At 44.3% G+C, this 17,730-nt stretch overlaps 1 long non-coding RNA gene across 1 annotated transcript in view; it reads right to left on the minus strand.

The window, feature by feature from the left end:
• Positions 1-15,570: 15,570 nt before the first annotated feature.
• Positions 15,571-17,730, minus strand: part of LOC148758714 (uncharacterized) — a 29,779-nt gene continuing 27,619 nt past the window's right edge. The window contains exon 3 of the long non-coding RNA XR_016020576.1: positions 15,571-15,894. This is a non-coding gene — a long non-coding RNA (uncharacterized LOC148758714). The remainder of the gene's footprint in view (positions 15,895-17,730) is intronic.

The following is a 17,730-nucleotide window of genomic DNA, read 5'->3' on the forward strand; positions in this document are numbered from 1 at the left end:
ACCAAAATACAGTACCAAGAGACAAGGACAAAAAAATATATAAAGAAAAATGGAAGAGACGTGGAGAATAGAATGAGAAGCTCCGAAACATCTCATCTGAGTTCCAGAAGAGAATGCAGAGATAATAGAAAGGCAATATTTTGAGCGATAACAGCTGAGAACTTTCTAGAACAGATGGGTGATATAAATCCAAGATTCAGAAATCACAATATATTCCAAGTAAGACTAAACGTTTTAAATCCACTCAGACATCCTATATTGAATCTTTAAAACACCAAAGACAGAAATAATATTTTGAAGCAGCCACACAGGGGAAAGAAAGGTAATATTCAACGGAATAATGATAAGACTGAGAGCAAACTTTTCAACTGCAACAACGGCAGCCAGAAGTCGTATAATAGTGCCTTAAAAGTAGGAGATGCATTTATTGCCAATCCAGGAGGGCGTACGTCACAAAACTGGGTACTCAGCAGGAGCAAAATTGAAACAAAGATATATTCAGGTATAGTATGTGGTTGGTGCTAAACCAGCTCTCTTCCCCAAGGAGGGAAAGAAAATGACCATGCAAGGAATGGTGAGCAAAGAAGCTAATAAATGTGCATAAAAGACTAACAAAATAATTATGAAATAGTATGTATGAAACAATTATGTATGAAATAATAATAGTCTAATTTACAAAGTTACAGAAAACTGGAATAAAATATTAGACAGCAATACATGTAAGTCGAGAGGTTGGTGATTTGATTTTGGATGTTCTAAGGTCCTTTCGCTATCCAAAGGAGGCTAAGATATTGTTAATTTTAGTATGTTGTTAAGTTAAATATGCATGGTAAAGTGTCCAGGACAATCAGAAAAACAATAGAAAACAGAAAAAATGTCAACGCATTAGAGGAAGAGTATAAATAGAAGGAGGAAAAAACTGAAATGACTGACTTAAAAAACAAAAAACAAAACAAAACAAGAAAAACCTCAACCAAAGGCAAGAAAGAAGAAAAGAGAATTGTAGGAAAAGTGGGGGCGGGGGGATCACAAACTAAGATAATAGAAAAAATAAATCAATAATCTAAATAAACGTAAATGAACTAAACCAAGCAATTCAAGACAAGATTGTCCAAGAGATTTTTTAAATGCAAGAAACACCCACCTATGCCCACCAACTACTTTGAAAAATAAAACATTATTAGCAAAATGTACCCTTGTTAATCATAAATCCATCCTCAGCACCAGGAAAAAAAAAAAGACTATTTAATTCAAATTCAATGACAATTATACATCCATCCCTATATACTTTATTACAAGTGTAAGTATCACTACATACACATACACACGCGCACACACGCACACACTTTTTTCTGCACATCACATTTTTACTCAATATTGTGTTCATGAGGTTTGTCCATTTTGATACATGTAACTTTAGTTCACACTTTCACTGTTGTGTTATTTTTTGTAAGCTCTGCCACAACTGATTTATCCATTCTCCTATTGGTTGGCATTGTTATTATAAAAACTGCTTATATTTGTAAACATTTCTCCCTAAGGTATTTAGGTGTGGAATTTTTGGGTCATGGAATGCAAATATCTTCAATTTTGCTAGATACTGACTAATTGAAAGTAGTTGTACCATATTACCACGTTTCTGGCAATGGCAGGTTAGGTAATCAGGACCAACTTCCCCACTGTAAAATCTAGAAAATCCAGATAAACTTTTAAATTAAAAATTAAATGCCTGACGGCATTAGAGGGTTATCAAGACAGTGAAGAATTACAGGGCCAAGACTCAGGAGAAGAAGGAAACTCTATGAGACAAGCTCAGCATTTGGACAGCTTTCCCCGAAAGGTGCCCACTGATTCTGGAAGAGGAGGCTGAGAGGCTGACATTTTGACAAATTCATAGAACTAGGGGAACAAACATTAAAGTTCAGGGACCATTATTAAGGGTGATTTAATAAACCACCAACACCAAAAGTGGTATCCTTTTTTTCTATGATTCTCTTTTCTTCTTTCTTGTCTTCTGTGGAGGAATTAATTGCTGTTGCTTTTAACTGATGCTGAAAAGATATACACTAGGACTAAGGGCAAACCATACTTCCCTTCAAAGGGATTGAAGCCCAGTTTAAAATTTCTCCATCCCTAACTGGATTAAGGAGATCTGGAATTGCGGTACCCTGCGCCAGAATCAAACATGAAACCTAGGCCTTAGTTTATCTCTACAGCATTTCTAATACTCAGTCATGAAACAAGGCATACACGGAAACAAAATAGTATGGCTGAAAACAAAGAGACAAAACATAATACAGAAACTTCTCACAGGACCTCCATATAATGGAGGTATCAGACCCAGACTTAAAAAAAAACTTATTATGTTCCAGGAAATAAAAGAAAAGATTGAAAATTACATCAGAGAACAGAAACTAAGAGGAATCAAATATAAATTCTAGACTGAAAAATGGAAATTTTAATAGAAAATGGAAATAATAATTAGATTAAAAATCAAAATTTTAATAGATAGGTTTAATAAATAAGATACAGCTGAAGAAAAAAATCAATAAACTGAAAGATAAGTCAAAAGAAAAATATCTAGAGTGACGCATGCAGACACATGAGAATAGCGGGAATGTAAGACATATGAGATACTGCAAAAGGGTCTAACATATATGAAACTGAAGTCCCAGGAGGACAGGAGAAAGAGAAAGGTAGAAGCAGTATCTAAAGAGATCATGGCTGAAATGCTTCAAAAGTGATAAATTACACTTAGAAAGATTCAAGAAATAATATAAACCTCCAAGCAAAATAAATACAAAGGAAAATATACCTAGGCACATTATACTGAAGAAAATAAAATTATACTAAAGCTATTAAAAATCAAAGACAAAGGAAAATCCTCAAATCAGAGAGAGAGAGAGCAAAAAGGAAATACTACCTTCAATAGACAGTAATATTGACATCTGACATCTCAACAGAAACAACAAAACCAGAAGACAATAGAATGCTATCTACTTTGTAGATAGCGTTCTATTGTCTTCTGGTTTTGCCAACCTAGAATTCCCCAGCAAAACTATCCTTCAACAATAAAAATAAAATAAAGACATTTTCAGATTGGCAGAAATATATCTTCAGGCTGAGAAAAATCACATGAACAGACCCACATAAAGGAAATACTGAAAGGTATTCTTCAGGGAGAAGCTTGGAAATGTAGGAAGAAATGAGAAAATGATAGAAAGGTGAATGTGTTAATAAATGGACATGACTATCAACTGTATACAAAAAACAATACTCTGGACCCCAATAAACTCTATTTCTAGAAAAAAAACTGTATAAAAAATAAAAATGACTTGTGGGGTATAAAATAGAGAACTAAAGTACATGAAAAGTATAAATATTAGTAAATGAAGTTAAACTATAAGGCTCTTGCATTACCCAAGAAATAGGGAAAGTATTGTTTTACATTAGATGATAAAAAAAAAAAAAAATCAAAGATGCTTGTTGTAATCTCAGTGGCAGCAGTTCTCAAAATGTAATCTATAAAGCCTGAGGAGTCCCAGAGGGGTCTGCAAAGTCAAAACTATTTTCCTAACAATCCAGTGCATTATTCACCTCTTTATTCTGTTGACAATTGAACTGATGGTGCAAAGTCTGCAGTGCATGTAACTGCTTGTGCCTTAGTGGCAGAGGCAAGAAACCACACTATTGGTCTTCGCAGTCTTCACTGCCATTCACTTGCAGGGGGACAAAAAAACAGGAGCAAATTTTAATTACCTATCCTTGATGGAACAGTGAAAACAGCATTAATTTTTATTAAACCATGACCCTTGACTACACATTTTTAACGTTCTAGGTGATGAAATGGGACATAGGCATGAAGCACAGCTGCTGCTTTCTGAAATAAAAGGTTGTCCCAAGAAAAGTACGTGTGTCATTAAGTTGCAGGGTGAACTAGCCACTTTTTAACCCACCACCATTCTTACTGGAAATAACAACAGACGCACTATGGTTATTCCAATGTGGATATTTGGCAGGCGTCCTCTCAAAAATTAACAAAGTGAACATGGCACTTTAAGGATAACAATTTGCAGCACATGTTACCAACCATATAATTTCAGCTTTCAAATAAAAATTAGAATTTTGGAAATTTTGTATTGACCATCATGAGCTTGATGGATCCCCAATAGTTAAAGACTTTTCTGATAAGATCCATGTTGATATAAACAAATGTAAATTTCTGATGTCATGTAATCAGATGTGTCAACATTTGGAAGACCTTCATGACACAGTGAAATAGTATTTTCCAAATGACCAATGCATGGTATTGTGAAATTATGCATGAGTGCAAGATCTATTCAAACTGCAAGGGAGAGCCATAGATTTTAACGAAGCTGAATATGAAAAGTTCATTGATATGGTTTCAGATTCCAAGTTGTAACTAACCTTTAAGAAACTACTACTCGTGAAGGTTTGGTGTAGGATCAAAGAATATCCACCACACCCTGAAAAGGCTATTAAAATACTCTTCTTTTTTCCAGCTATATATCTGACTACACCGGTTTTCTTTATGAATTTCACCCATAACAACAAATTGAATGCAGAAGCAGATATGTGGATATAGGTATCTGTTATTAAGCTATACATTAAAGAAATAATGCCAAAATAGAAAACAATGCCATCTCCTCAATTTTTTGTTTCAGGAAAGATAGTTATGTTTTCACAAAGATAAGTTCTCCCTATTAATTCATATTTATTATTGTTACTTTTAGATGAATTAATAAATGTTTTAAATCTTTGTCAGTTTTAAATTTTAATGTGTTAAAATATTGATAGACGTAACTCAGATAAATAAAATAATTTTGGTGTTATCAACAATATTTAACAGTGTAAAGGAGTCCTGACATCAAACAGTTTGAGAATCACTGTTCTGGAACAATCATCAAAAGAATAACAAAAGAATGTATAAACACTGTTAAGAGAAGGGGGAAAAAAATTAAAAATAAAAACAAAACTCTGTGAATCCAAAAGAAAGCAGTAAAGGAGGGGGAAAAAAATAACATAGATCAGACAGAAGAAATAGACCAGAACAGTCGTTACATTAAGTGTAAATGGACAAAGACTATAGGATGAGATTTAAGAAAAATAAAAAATGATCCAATCGTATGCTGCTCATAAGGTACACACTTAAAATATAAGGACACAGAAAGGTTAGAAGTAAAAGGATGGTGAGATCAATACCTACCTAGCAAATACTAACCAAGAGAAAGCTGGTAAAGCCACATTAATATCAGAAAATGGAGACTCCAAGGAAGAAAATATGACTAGATATAAAGAGGGACATTCTCAAAAGTACAAAGCCAAATTTGCCAGGAAGGCGTAATAATTTTAAATGGGCATGCACCTAATAATATAGCCTCAAAATAATAAAGCGAAACCTGAGAGAACTAAAAGGAGAAATAGACAAAACCACCAACACATGAACGATTTTAACACACTTTTCAGTAACTGATAAAACAAGTAGACCAAAAACATTAACAAAAATATAGAAGTTCTGAATGACGTAATTAATCAATTTGCCGTAAATGACATTAACAGAACACTGCACCCAACAACTGCAGAGAATGCCTTTTAAACATTTACCAAAGTTGACCACATGCTGAGCCCTAATTTGAGTTTCAACATGTTTGAAAGGATTAAACTCCCACAGATCACATTCTCTGATCAAAGGGGTCAGCTAGGCATTGATAGCAAAATAAAAAGAATATTTTTGGAAGTTAAGAATTTGGGAAAATTAGGGAAAACACTTGCAAGAAATACACCAACAACAAAACAAATCACAATGGAAATTAGAAAATATTTTAGCTAAACAATAATGAAACTACACCATATGATAACTCGTGGAATGCACAAACCCATGGTTAGAGAGAAATTGGTATAGCCTTAAATGTACAAGTATGTATTAGAGAAAAGTCTGAAAGACAATGATCCAAACTTCCACCTCAATAACAGGGAGAGGAAAACAGCAAATTAAACCAAAAGAAAGTGACAGAAGGAAGGGCTCCTGAAGGGTCTGGGTTCTGCCTTCTCCTCCAGTCTACAGAGAAATGTTGCTTTGGGGAGGCTGCAATGGGCTGTGGGGGGCAAGTGGTCAGCCCAGAAGCCCAACTCCTTGAAATGTCAGCTCCACCCACCTTGCATTGTCTGTCCATTACCTTTCTCTGCCAGGTATTTTCGCTAATCTAGTAATATGGTTTTAATTCACATTTCCCTGATTACTAAGAAGGCTGAGAATCTTTCCATATGTTTGGAGCCTCACATGGTTTCTCTTCTGTGAATTGTCCATTCAGATCTTTTGCCCATTTTTCTATTCATTTTCTTTTTTTATTTTGATCTGTGTAATTTTTTTATTTTGATCTTTGACCCTTTGTTTATTATATGTATTGCAAGTATTAATATCTTCTCCCAGTTTGTAGCCTATCTTTTCACTTCTTTTAGGGTACCTTTCTTTGAGCAGAAGATTTTAAGTTGGTCAAGTGTATCGATATTTTCTTGTGGTTTTTCTTTTAGGATTTTTTTTTAAAAAGTTCTTTTGTACCCCAAATTAAGATATTCTCTTTTCTTCTAACTGTGTTAAGGTTTCTCTATTCCCGTGTAGGTCATAATCCACCTGAAACTTATTTTGGGGGTCATGTGAGGCTGATTCCATTTTTACAGTAGATGAAATTAAGGCCCAGACTGTAAATGGCAGAGCCTGGAATCAAAGACCCCCAGCCTGGGTCTTTCTTCTGCACCCACTGCACCCTTCCGGAAGCCTCCAGTCTGAGCCGTGCTCAGTTCCTGGCGCTGGACAGATGCTGGGGACACAGACATCAACTGGACCCGAGTCTGCCATGGAGGAGCTCAGTCTGACCGGGGCAGGATGGGCGTTGTGACATGGAATACCCCGGTTACACGGTCCTGACTGCGGAAGCAAGCACAGGGCCAATTTGAGGCCCAGAGGCCAATTCCAGGTCCAGGGTGAGGCTGGAACCCTCCTCCAGAAGCCAAGACAGCAGAAAGAAAGTGCTTATTTCCCAGTGACAAAGGAGCGAAACAACACTCAGAAAGTTGAAGTAACCAGCCCAAAATGATACTTGGAGGAAAGTATCAGAAGTGAATTTGGAAGTCAGGCCTGTGAAACTTAAGTCTCATCTCTCTTGCTCTTTCTCTGCTGCTATGCAAAGAGAAAGAAGAAATGGCAGGGGAGACTGGGCAGCAGCTGTGGACGGCCCGTGCACCCCAGCTGCCTGACCCCCAGCCCCAGTTTGGGGCCTCTGTAGCGGGAGCTTCCGGGTTCCACGGTGCCCTGCAGCCATGTAAGGGATCTCATGTTTCCCAGCCACGCCCGGCCACGCCAGCTGCAACCAGGTGTTTCCAGCTACCCACTCCCCAACACACACACACACACACACACACACACACACACACACACCCTGCCCTGGTGTCTTGCTGGAGCCACAGCCCTCCAGGAGAACCTCAGCTCTGGGGCCTTGCAAACCAATCTCAAATTTCTGAATCTTCACCCATCAGCTCACGCTTCTGTCCAACTGTTCAAGCTGCTCTGTGCCCATTGCTGGGTGACCCCAGGGACAGACCAGGCATGTGCCAAGGGCCCCAGAGACACAAAGTCCAACTTCACAAGGCTCACAGAATTTTGAAATCAGAAAACCTAACAAGAAGGTATTTAAAATCTCAAATGTAACGTCTGTGTCAATATGAAAAAAAAAGTGCATTTGAATCACACAGGGCTCTGGGATCATTACTTCTTCTCAGCTTAGACCTTCTAAAGGGCTGAATTTTGCCCTGAGTGGCTCAGCCTGTGAGAATGTTTTTCCAGCTTGATCCTGAGCTGTTCTCTCTCTTTTTCTCTGACCTTTTCTGTATCTTCTCTTCTCTCCTCTCCTCCCCTCCACTTCCCTCCTCTCTCTCTCTGTCTCTCTCTCTCCCTTCCTTCCACTCTGAACTACGCATAATCGTTTCCAACCCTAAAACACTTCACATTTGGTGAAAATCACTTCAGTTTCACAGTGATTAGTGGTTGAAGATCTGTCGTTTAAAATTTAAACTAAACCGATTAAAATTACAGGAACACTTCACATGTTTTAAGCAAATAATTATTTTTTACAAACAGATCCAAGAGGTTGGGCCAAGCCAGGTACTACAGAGGAGTGAGAAAGTGGCAGGACCTGACCTCGGGGAGCCAGCCTCTGAGGCTAAACAGCTCCGCCCTGCTCGGGTGGCCCTGGCAGCCTCCCCAAATTCTGGGAGAGGACAGGCCACAGCGTTCCTCCTGCTCTCAGAAACCAGTGAGGACCCTGGGCCTTCTGGCCAAGGTCCCCCAAAGAGGGAGATTCTGAATGCCTCTGAGGCATCCAGCACACCTGGAAGTGACTCTCTCTCAGGTCCGTGGTCCCAGCCCCATAACACAAGTATGACATCCCATGCACCGCAGCAGAGGGGCTGTAAACTTTGGGGTCACCAGACTGCAAAGAGGACCTCACGTTTATCAGCACATTTCGTGTCCTAGACATAGAATGATTCAGTCAAGTCCCCACCCTCGTGGAGTTCAGCCTGGCAGAGAAGTAAAAAATATAATCTATAGAAAAACGTGAGTAATACCGAAAACTGTATGAGGTACTAAAATAGAGCAAAAATGGGCTTGATTAACTTCTGGGGTCCTCTGGGCTGGCCTCACAGAGGAGGGGCTATGTGAGCTGGGATTTGCAGGATCAATAGGAGTTTTTAGGTGGACAAAGAGCACAGAGACATTCAAAAGACCATGACATCATGTTCCTGCCACAGCATAAAGAAGTGTAGAATGAGATTCTCAAGTTTTCTTCTCTTACCAAATTAGAAACTGAGTTGCAAAGGTTTGAAGCTCCTGTCTGAGGTGACACAACTGGAAAGTTTATAAGCTCAAAGCCAGGTCTGAGTCCAACCTCCCAAGGACTTTCATTCCCCCGTGTTGATATCTGAGGCCAGAGATCGGTGTTTTTTTTCCTTCCTCTTTATTTTTGGCCAAACTGCAGCCTATGATCAAAACCAACACACCCACCCCCCCTGCGGCCTCCCACCACTGCACATCCGAGCCCAGCTCGCGGGAGAGGGAACTGGTTGTTGGACCTAAGAAGCAGCTGGAACAGAGAGCGAAAGAAAATAATTCATGGTCTGCGTGGGGAAGGGAGAGGCAGCCCAGCCACGTCCAGGAGAGCCAGGAGGCCAAGCCCAGCCCAGACATTTCAAAAACAAACCTCTGTCCAGGTTTCCATCACCTGGGGCGGGCCCCACCCCCAGGAGGAAGGTAACTGCGAGCCGCCCAGGTTCCTTGCTTTTGGAATCCTTGTTCGGTAGTTTTCCCTTTTCCCTAATTAGGTTCCAAAGATCAGAATAATCTAGGCAGCTTCCAGGGCTCAGTCTGGCTGGATGTGTCCTGTGGTGTTTTTTTAAAAATACTCCCAAAGAGGGAAGAAACCATTTTTTGAATAAGAATTAGATCTGGGACTGTGGGAGGAGAATGAGAAGTTACTGTTCATGGGGACCAAGTTTCTTTTGGGGGTGATGAAGTGTTGGGTATAGGATAGTGGTGATGGGTCTGCAGCAGTGTGAATGCATTAATGTTACTAAATTGTGTTCATAGGAGGGGCTAAAATGGTAAACATTATGTGATGGATATACTACCATAATAATTAGCCCCTGGGATGTCTTGAGAACAAGTGAGAAAGAAAAAAAAAATCTTCAGGGATAATTCAACAGTGGCGACAGAGGGGGAAACACTTCTAGGCTTTTGAAAAGTTATTGATTGATTGGCCCATTGGGAATGGAAGCGACCAGCTGTTGGGACATTCTGGGCACGGCTGTGAGGTGGGAGCCTCTGGAACACCTTCCTGCTTTGGGGACGTGTATCTAACTTAGAGGGCAGTGGAGCCACTGCTTGCCTGTCAAGGACAAATGGACAGCTGTGAGCAATGGAAGGACCTCAGCTCCAGGGCCGTCCTCAGAACCGTGTTCCTACCTGCAGAGTGAAGTGGGGGGTTGGGGAAGCCCCGCTTCATTGCTGGAAGGGCACGGGCTTGGCAGACAGGCAGCCTTCGTTCCAACCCCATCACCCACATGGGGTGACCTTGCCGGGGTCACTTTGTCTCCCTGAACCTCAGCACCCTCATCGTTTCCCTGTGACTAAAATCCTTGAATAGAATGAGTCAACACTTGTGTATGTGCCTGAAGCACAGTAGGTGTTCAGTACGTCTGCTTCTCTCTCACGGGTGCCCCTAGGAGGAGCCTGTGCCTGAGGGAGCCACACTTTATTCTTAGGGACCCAGAGTGAGCCTCGCTGAGGCTGTGGCTGGCAGGGGTCCCGGGGGGGCAGAAGCCTTGCTCTGTCTGTTTGACTTGGCATCCAGGATGGGGATGCAGATGGGAGGAGAAGGGGACAGCAAATCAGGAGCAAAACCACTGCTGTCGGGCCCCTCGCCGCTCGGCACAGATGCTTGGAGTGAGAGAGGCCATGAGTGAAGCTGCAGGAATTTGGAGGCCCCTGAAGGCCCAGCTCTGAAAACAGAGTGAGAGGGGGAAGGTCGACCAGCAGGCTGGCTGGCTCCTCTCCCACTGCCCCTTCTCCCCTGTAGACTGGGAGCTGCAGGCCCAGAAGGGGGACTGTCTGTCCTGCCATATGGAGGGCTGTCAGTCCTGCCCAGCTCAGGGTGTGCTAGAGTGGGAGTTCTCATTGTCAGAAAGACCTCCCTCCTGCCCCCACCCCACAAGGCTAGCTCCGTCTCGGCCAAGACCACTCCCCTTACCTAAGGGGGAGAGAGCAGGGACTGTTTTGGAAGTGCACCCAGGAGCCTTCTCAGTTCTGGTCACCCCCTGCGACCCTGCACCGCAGTGCCCCTGGGAGCCTTTGGGAGAGTCTCAGAGAGGCTGCCCCTACAGAGTGTTTCTCAGTCTCAGTTTGGCCTGGAGTGTTTTTACCCATGAGCTTTGTGGGCCTCAAGTTCTAGGGATGTATTGTGGGAAATGTGGCCTTCCTGCTTCTTAACTTTGGCTACGTCTGGCTGAATTTTTCTCAATTCTTCCTGTAGATGTGAGCGGCCTTGGCCACTGACGTTCCTGCCGCCTCAGTTTTGACATCGGTAAAATGGGTACCATGTTTAGTGTCCTCGCAGATGGCTCTGTGGGAATGGAGGAAGATGTTGCAAGTGACACACAGGACCGGGACGTCTGGCGCTACTCGTGGAATAGCTGAGCACCACCTTTTGACCTTTTGTCACCCACTGCACTTTGCTGACTTATTTATTCTCACATTCGACAAACACTTACTCCCTGGCGTACTGAGAAAGGTGTAACTACCCGTTTTTTTGTCACTGCTGTTTGGTTTGGGATGTAGACACTAAGGTAGGGGTTGCAGCGGAGCTTGCCTGGTGCCCGCAGCTATTAATTGGCCCAGTGCCATGATCGGGACGCTGGTCCATTGGAGCCCACATGCAGGCATCCTCCACCACACCAGCCTGCACAGGCGCCTGCCGCCGGCCAGCAGGTGCCACGAGGCGCACAGCAAGGGGAACACCAAAGGTCCTTCGCCAAGGAGGTCACAGCTCCAAGGAGACCTGGAGTCCCCCATGGGAGCCATCCAATACTGCCTGCGTTCGCTTCGTTAAACCTGACCTACAAGGGGGGGCGGGAAGGGCTTTATGGTGTCTCCCACCTTACAGGTGAGAAAAAAGAAGGTTCAGAGAGGTGAAGTGACACGTCCAAGTCACAGCTAGTGAATGCGAACCTCAGGAGCCCTGCGCATTCCCCCAGAGTCCAAGCTTCTCCCAGGAGAGTCATTTCCATCCCGTGGAACTATTAGATCCAGCCCGTTGCCCCATTCGCTGAAGACCAAGGTTGGCAGGGCTTCACCACATCCCCCCGAATCCATTCATCACCATCCCCATCCCCCTCTAACCCCATCACAGGCGACATAGACAGGGCAGGCTTTGCTTCTAGTCCAACTCTTTATCTTCAAAGGCGATTTCCGCTCCAAATATTTATGGCAAAATATCGAGAGAGCCTTCTTTCACTGGGGCCTATGTTTGAAGCAGTTTTCCCAGCATGCATGTATTTGGTAGTCAAATCTCTCTGAGGGCACAGTAAGACCTCTTGGCTGCTGGCACTGGGCACTGGCACCCACCCACACAAGTCGTTAAGGCCCCCAGCAATGTGCAAGCGGTGGCACTTCCATGGGCTCCTAAGATGCCACACCCAGTGTGTTCCAGCTCTGATTCCACCCACTGGGTCCAGTGGCACTCGGGTCAGGTCCTAGGTAAGGTGTCCCCTCTGTGATGGACACACCACCTGGTGACATGCAGACTCAGGGGAGCCACTGGAAATCCAGCAGCACCGCTGATTGGCTGTGTGACCTCAAGCAAATCACCTCATCTCACTAGGACCATTCTTTTAACTGGAAAGTGGGGCCAATTGTAGTAACTTCAGGATTTTACAAGAGTTGTTAAAGGGCTTAGAGCTTAGGCTGGTGCACAGTAAGAATTCAAGAAATGCTAACTATTATTATTTTTTTCTCTTCCTCCTCCTTCTCCTGCTTCCCCTCCTCCTCTCTCTTCCTGCGTTTTCATTATTAAACACAGAATTCTGCCATTCATAATAGCCACACATCTTTACTACATGCCCAGCCATTTGCGCAAGGATCTCTACTCCTCAGGGGATCCTGCAGCATAGTCGCCTTGGTGCCCTCATCAGAGAGGAAACTAAAGCTCAGAGAGGGGCAGTCAGTCACCCAAGGTCACACAGCTCAACATGGGTGGGTTGGTTCGGAAACCCAAGCTCACACACTATGGCCCCCACTGTCCTCTTCTTCCCCAAGGCAACCAGAGGAAGTCCACTTAGAATAGCCATGGTGCACGAAGGATTGGTCATTCTTCTCTGAGTCTTGGAATATATGTAAGTTGTGAATTGCCGATAAAGGTTTGGGGGACGCTAAAATCAAAACTGTCAGCACATTCCTGCAGTAGGAGAAGTCAGCCCCCGCGGATGACACAGCTGAGCACAGCCCCACCCTGCACCCCACCCACCCCAGCTCAGCGAAGTGGCCAGGCCAGGTCAGGCGGCGCCAAGCCAGAGTCTCAGCGGCCCCTGGCAGGAGCATCCAAACCTGAAGTGTTCGTTAGGTGAGGTGGCCCCAGTCCAAGCTGTTGACCAAGTGCCCCTCCCCAGCCTCGGCGTGTCCAGGATTGCATTTCTGAGGACTGGTCAGGACAAGGTTGGGGAGCAGTGCCAGTTCCCCTTGGGCTTCCGCACGCAATGGAAAGAAAGCTCTCAGGCCCTGGAGGGCAGGGGTGGGACCTCTCGTTTATCTAGAAGATTCTCAGCAGCGAGCCGGGCGGTGAGCTCTACAGGTGTGCTGATGAGGCAGAGAGCCAGCCCATCCTTCCACCAGGGCCAAGCCCTGAGGACAAGGGCTCCGAAGGGGACAGCAGAACCTCCCGGAACACAGGACCAATCACGCAATTTGGAGTCAGACAGACCTTGCTCAGTGTTTGGCTCCACCTCCACCACACAGGAGCTCTGCAGCAACTGGGCCTCTGAGACTGGATCCCCTCCCCAGTAGGAAGGGGTCAATGACAATCACCCACCGCACCCCACCCCGGGATTGTTATGGGGAAAGGAGACCATCCATCCATCCATTCAACACTGTCCCCAAGGCTTCATGGCCTGGGGACGCTCGGCTGGCACTCACTCAATCCCTTAAAACCTGGTTTATGAACCACCTACTCCGGCCAGCTCACGGCCCCCTCAGTCTAAAATTCACTCGCTCACCTGTATTTGCTCATTCAAAAAAGTTACACATCCCTTCATTTTCGACATTGATTGCGATGCCCGCCCCCAGCGTGACTTTTACTCCCCTTAGCCTCCACTGAGTTATTCACTCATGCATTCATTCATTTATCCATTCATTCAACAGACACCTTAAATACCCAGATGTTTCAGGCAAAAGCATCTCTTAGCCTGAAAGGGCCTTATGAATCAACGAAGTCCGAGCTAAAGGGAAATTAGCACTGTAGATCTTTGTACATGTATCTCAGCTAACGGAACAGTGGTGCCAGGCTGGGTGGACTTTGGTCCCACATCCTGGCTCTAAGGGGCCTTGTACTCGGACTTCTGCTACCATTACACCCAGTGGCCCTGGGTTGCCGCCTGAACATTCCAAACAGACTTCAGAACTGGAAACCGACTTCAGAATTTCCCTTTTACAGGTATGAGCTTTATGAAGACACATAAAGGGCCATTGCTCTGAAAAAGATCTGTTTCCCCAAAGCAACTTAATGTTTGCACGAGTGAGAGCAGACAACATCCTCACATCTTAAAAAAAAAAATTTTTTTAATCATAATACTAATTCCATTCACCACCTGTATCTGAGTCAGCATGCCCAATTTTAAAGTCAGAATGCTGTGGCCTGAAGGCCCAAGCGTCCAATTCTATAAATACAGACAGAAGCTGAAAAGTCAAAAGGCCAGACCTTCCCAATCTGTCACCCTTTCCGTGTTGATAAATTATGTACACCCTTAGATGGATACGCCGCAGGCCTGAGGTCCTGTCTGAGATCCTCCCGAGTCAGCTGGGCCCCCCCTCACCCCTGCACCCTGCCATCCGCACCCCCCTCCGCCAACTCAGCCCGCCCCTCCCTACCTGCTGTCTCCTTTGGGCAGACCAGGTGTGCTCCGTGATGGATTGCCCAACGGGCCCCTCCATCCTGGAGGCAGCGCGCCCGGGTGGCAGGAAGAAGCATCCACCCGGTGTTTGACAGACGGCAGGCACGTCAAAACTGGAAATGAACCTGTCTTGGGGGGACGTGAGTTTTATTTGAGCTGCAGGGGCTCCTTCCCAGCTTCTGTCCTGATCACACCCTGTGCCCCCTCCCTCTCATTCCTCCTCACACCACCTCAGGGCCCTGAATGCACTGAGTGCCTATATGAGAACTGCATCTTAGCCGAAGAGCATGGAAACGAACCAAGTGCCCTCCCATTTTAGAAGACGTTCCTCTGTGATCCTAAGACAAAATCAGAAAGGTGCCATGTCTCCAACCGGCTCTTTATAATTCAGAAAGACGGCTGCAAGTCATTTAAAAGGAGACACAGCATCTTAATAAATTTAATCCACATCTGATTACAGAGGAAGAAAGCTCTCTCTCTCTCTCTCTCTCTCTCCCTCTTCCCCGCATATGCTCCTCTCTCTTTCTTCTTACGGGTCTGGAATATTGCAATAATGGTTCCATCTGATTTTTTTAAAAAAAGATTTACTAAAGGTCAATGTATCTCCTGACCACATATGCAGCAACATTCAAATTTCCCTGGTCTGAGAATAAAAAGATTCTATCATTAAAAATAGAAGCATAAGGACATCTCTGGAGCCCATGGGGGATTTAGCAAGAGGAGACATTTCCTTATCAATGGCAATCATGAGATTTTTAAGCAGTATCTCTAATCTCCTTCCCCCTCGCACCCCCCATCCAGCCCCCCCACGCTGTTCACCCCCCTCTTTTCACATCAAGGTCTCTTTATCTTCCAATTTTGCGTCTAAAGATGAGGTGAATACCATTAGCTCAATTCAACCTCAAGTGTAGTCAGATGCGCCTGTGATTTCTGCAAAGTGCTCGCTAAGGTCACATTAAAATGTAGAAGAGCATTTCGATTCCTGAGAAGGGGGCTTATTATCCACCCGTGGTGCAAAAGAGGGATGTCAGTGGCCACAGACTTGGGTGGAAACAAAAGAGATACCAGGATTTCAGGCTTTTGTCAGCAAGCTTCTCTGGTTTCTGTTCACAGCTCTCCCCTCCAGCTCTGCACATAACTCTGCAGACTGCAAACTTAGGCCACCTGAAAAAAGGGGGAGAAAAAAAACAAACGAGTTTAACTGGCTTCCTCTGCCAGTTTTGGTTTAACCCTTTCAGCTACAGTCAGTTATGTCACAGGCTTTCAAATTATTAACGCGTATTTCCTTGGGAGATAGAATTTGGTCTGTCGTGTTCTTGTGGTTTGTTCTTTGTCCTCTCAGTAGACAGGAACCAGGATGCAGGTAGAAAAGCATGGACCTGGGAGCAGACCCACCTAGGTAAGAAGCGCAGTTTCGTCATGCACCAGCGACGTGACCCTGGCACGTACCCGTGCGCTTACTCAACAGGTATCTGCTCTATGCAGCATGGTTCTGGGTTCTAGGAGTACATAGATGAACCAGACAGACGGAGTTCCTGCGACTGCTTTCTCTCAGGCAGCGGGAAAGCAGCAAGGCAGGTGGACGTGATCACTATTTCTGAGGAAATACACAGAGCGCTGTGAAAGAAGGAACCTGAAGAAGGCCGACTTCAGGTAGGGTAATCGAGGGAGTCCCTTCTGAGGAAGTGAAATCTGAGATAAAACCTTAAAGCTGACACTAAGCTAGCAATTCAAAGGGCATCCCAGGCACTGGGTACAGCAAGTGGAAGGGTTGGTGTCGTGGGAGTCTGTTATTTTGCCCACCACGCACCCACTCCTCCTTCCTATCTTGTCAGCCACGCCCCACTTCTTTGGCACAGTCTTGGTGGGGTAGCCAGTCAGTTTCCTTGCTGACCTCCTCCAGCAAAGAAACGGGTACATGACCCCAGGTAGGCCGTCAGACTCTCACCTGGGCACGTGCCTGTGGAGAGGAGGGACATAAGATGGAGGGCAGTGGCCGCTGGGCCATCCCATGCGGGGTACACTGAGGAGAACGCTACTTGGTTCTGCCTCTTAGATTCCTAGAATTTCTCTAGTTCCTTATTGTTCCCAGTTTGGATTCCTCAACTTTCCTGTATATTCTGTGAGCCACTGGGCCTTTGAATAAATGCTCTTTGTGCTCAAGTTAGTCAGAATTTGAGATGTGATCTGAAAGCAAAGAACCATCACCCACGTAGAAATGAGTAGCAGACAGTGAATCTTCAGGTAAAAGAACCTCAAAAAAATGTAGGGTTCATTGAGGTGGCCATCTGGCCAACAGGACGTTGATTTATATTTAGAGTGAGAACCTCATAGCCAATGACACATAGAGGTGAAACAGCTAATTAAGTTATCAGATTCAGGGCTCTCAAAGAGAAGCCACAAGAGTGAAGGTCTGACGTGAAACAGGTTGGATTAGAAGACGAAGTGTTGGCTTGACCTCATGGTTTTCAACATGTAGAGCCAGATAGAATTATAGACGCGAGCATGTGTTTGTATGTGTCTACCTAACAATACAGCCTGCCTGGTGCCCACAGCTATGGATCCCAGTGCCATGATCGGAAGGACCACTGGGTTTTTTTAATTCATAGATTCTACTTTTTAGCTCTAGAAGATCCATTTGCTTCTTTTGTATAGTTTCTATTTCTCTTCTCATTATATTCATGTTTACGTTAAACTCTTGAACACATTTCTAAGAGCTCTTATATAGTTCTTCCCTGGTAATTCCATTACCTCTGTCATTTTGAATCTCTCTATTGACCTGTTTCTCCAGGTTATGGGCCACATTGTTCCTGCCTTATCACGTCTAGTAATTTTTTACTGGATACTGGACATTGTGGTTAGAATGGCTAGATTTTGTTTTCTTTCATCAAAGAGTGTTGAGTTTTGTTTTGGTAAGCAGTTAATTTACTTGCACATCAGCATTACCTTTTTGGAGCTTGTTAGAAAGCCTTGTTGCAGTGAGTATATAGTTGATTTTAT

This window comes from Rhinolophus sinicus, chromosome 3, assembly GCF_057876585.1.
Source record: "Rhinolophus sinicus isolate RSI-liver-muscle chromosome 3, RSI-T2T, whole genome shotgun sequence".
Classification (NCBI taxonomy): Eukaryota; Metazoa; Chordata; class Mammalia; order Chiroptera; family Rhinolophidae; genus Rhinolophus; species Rhinolophus sinicus.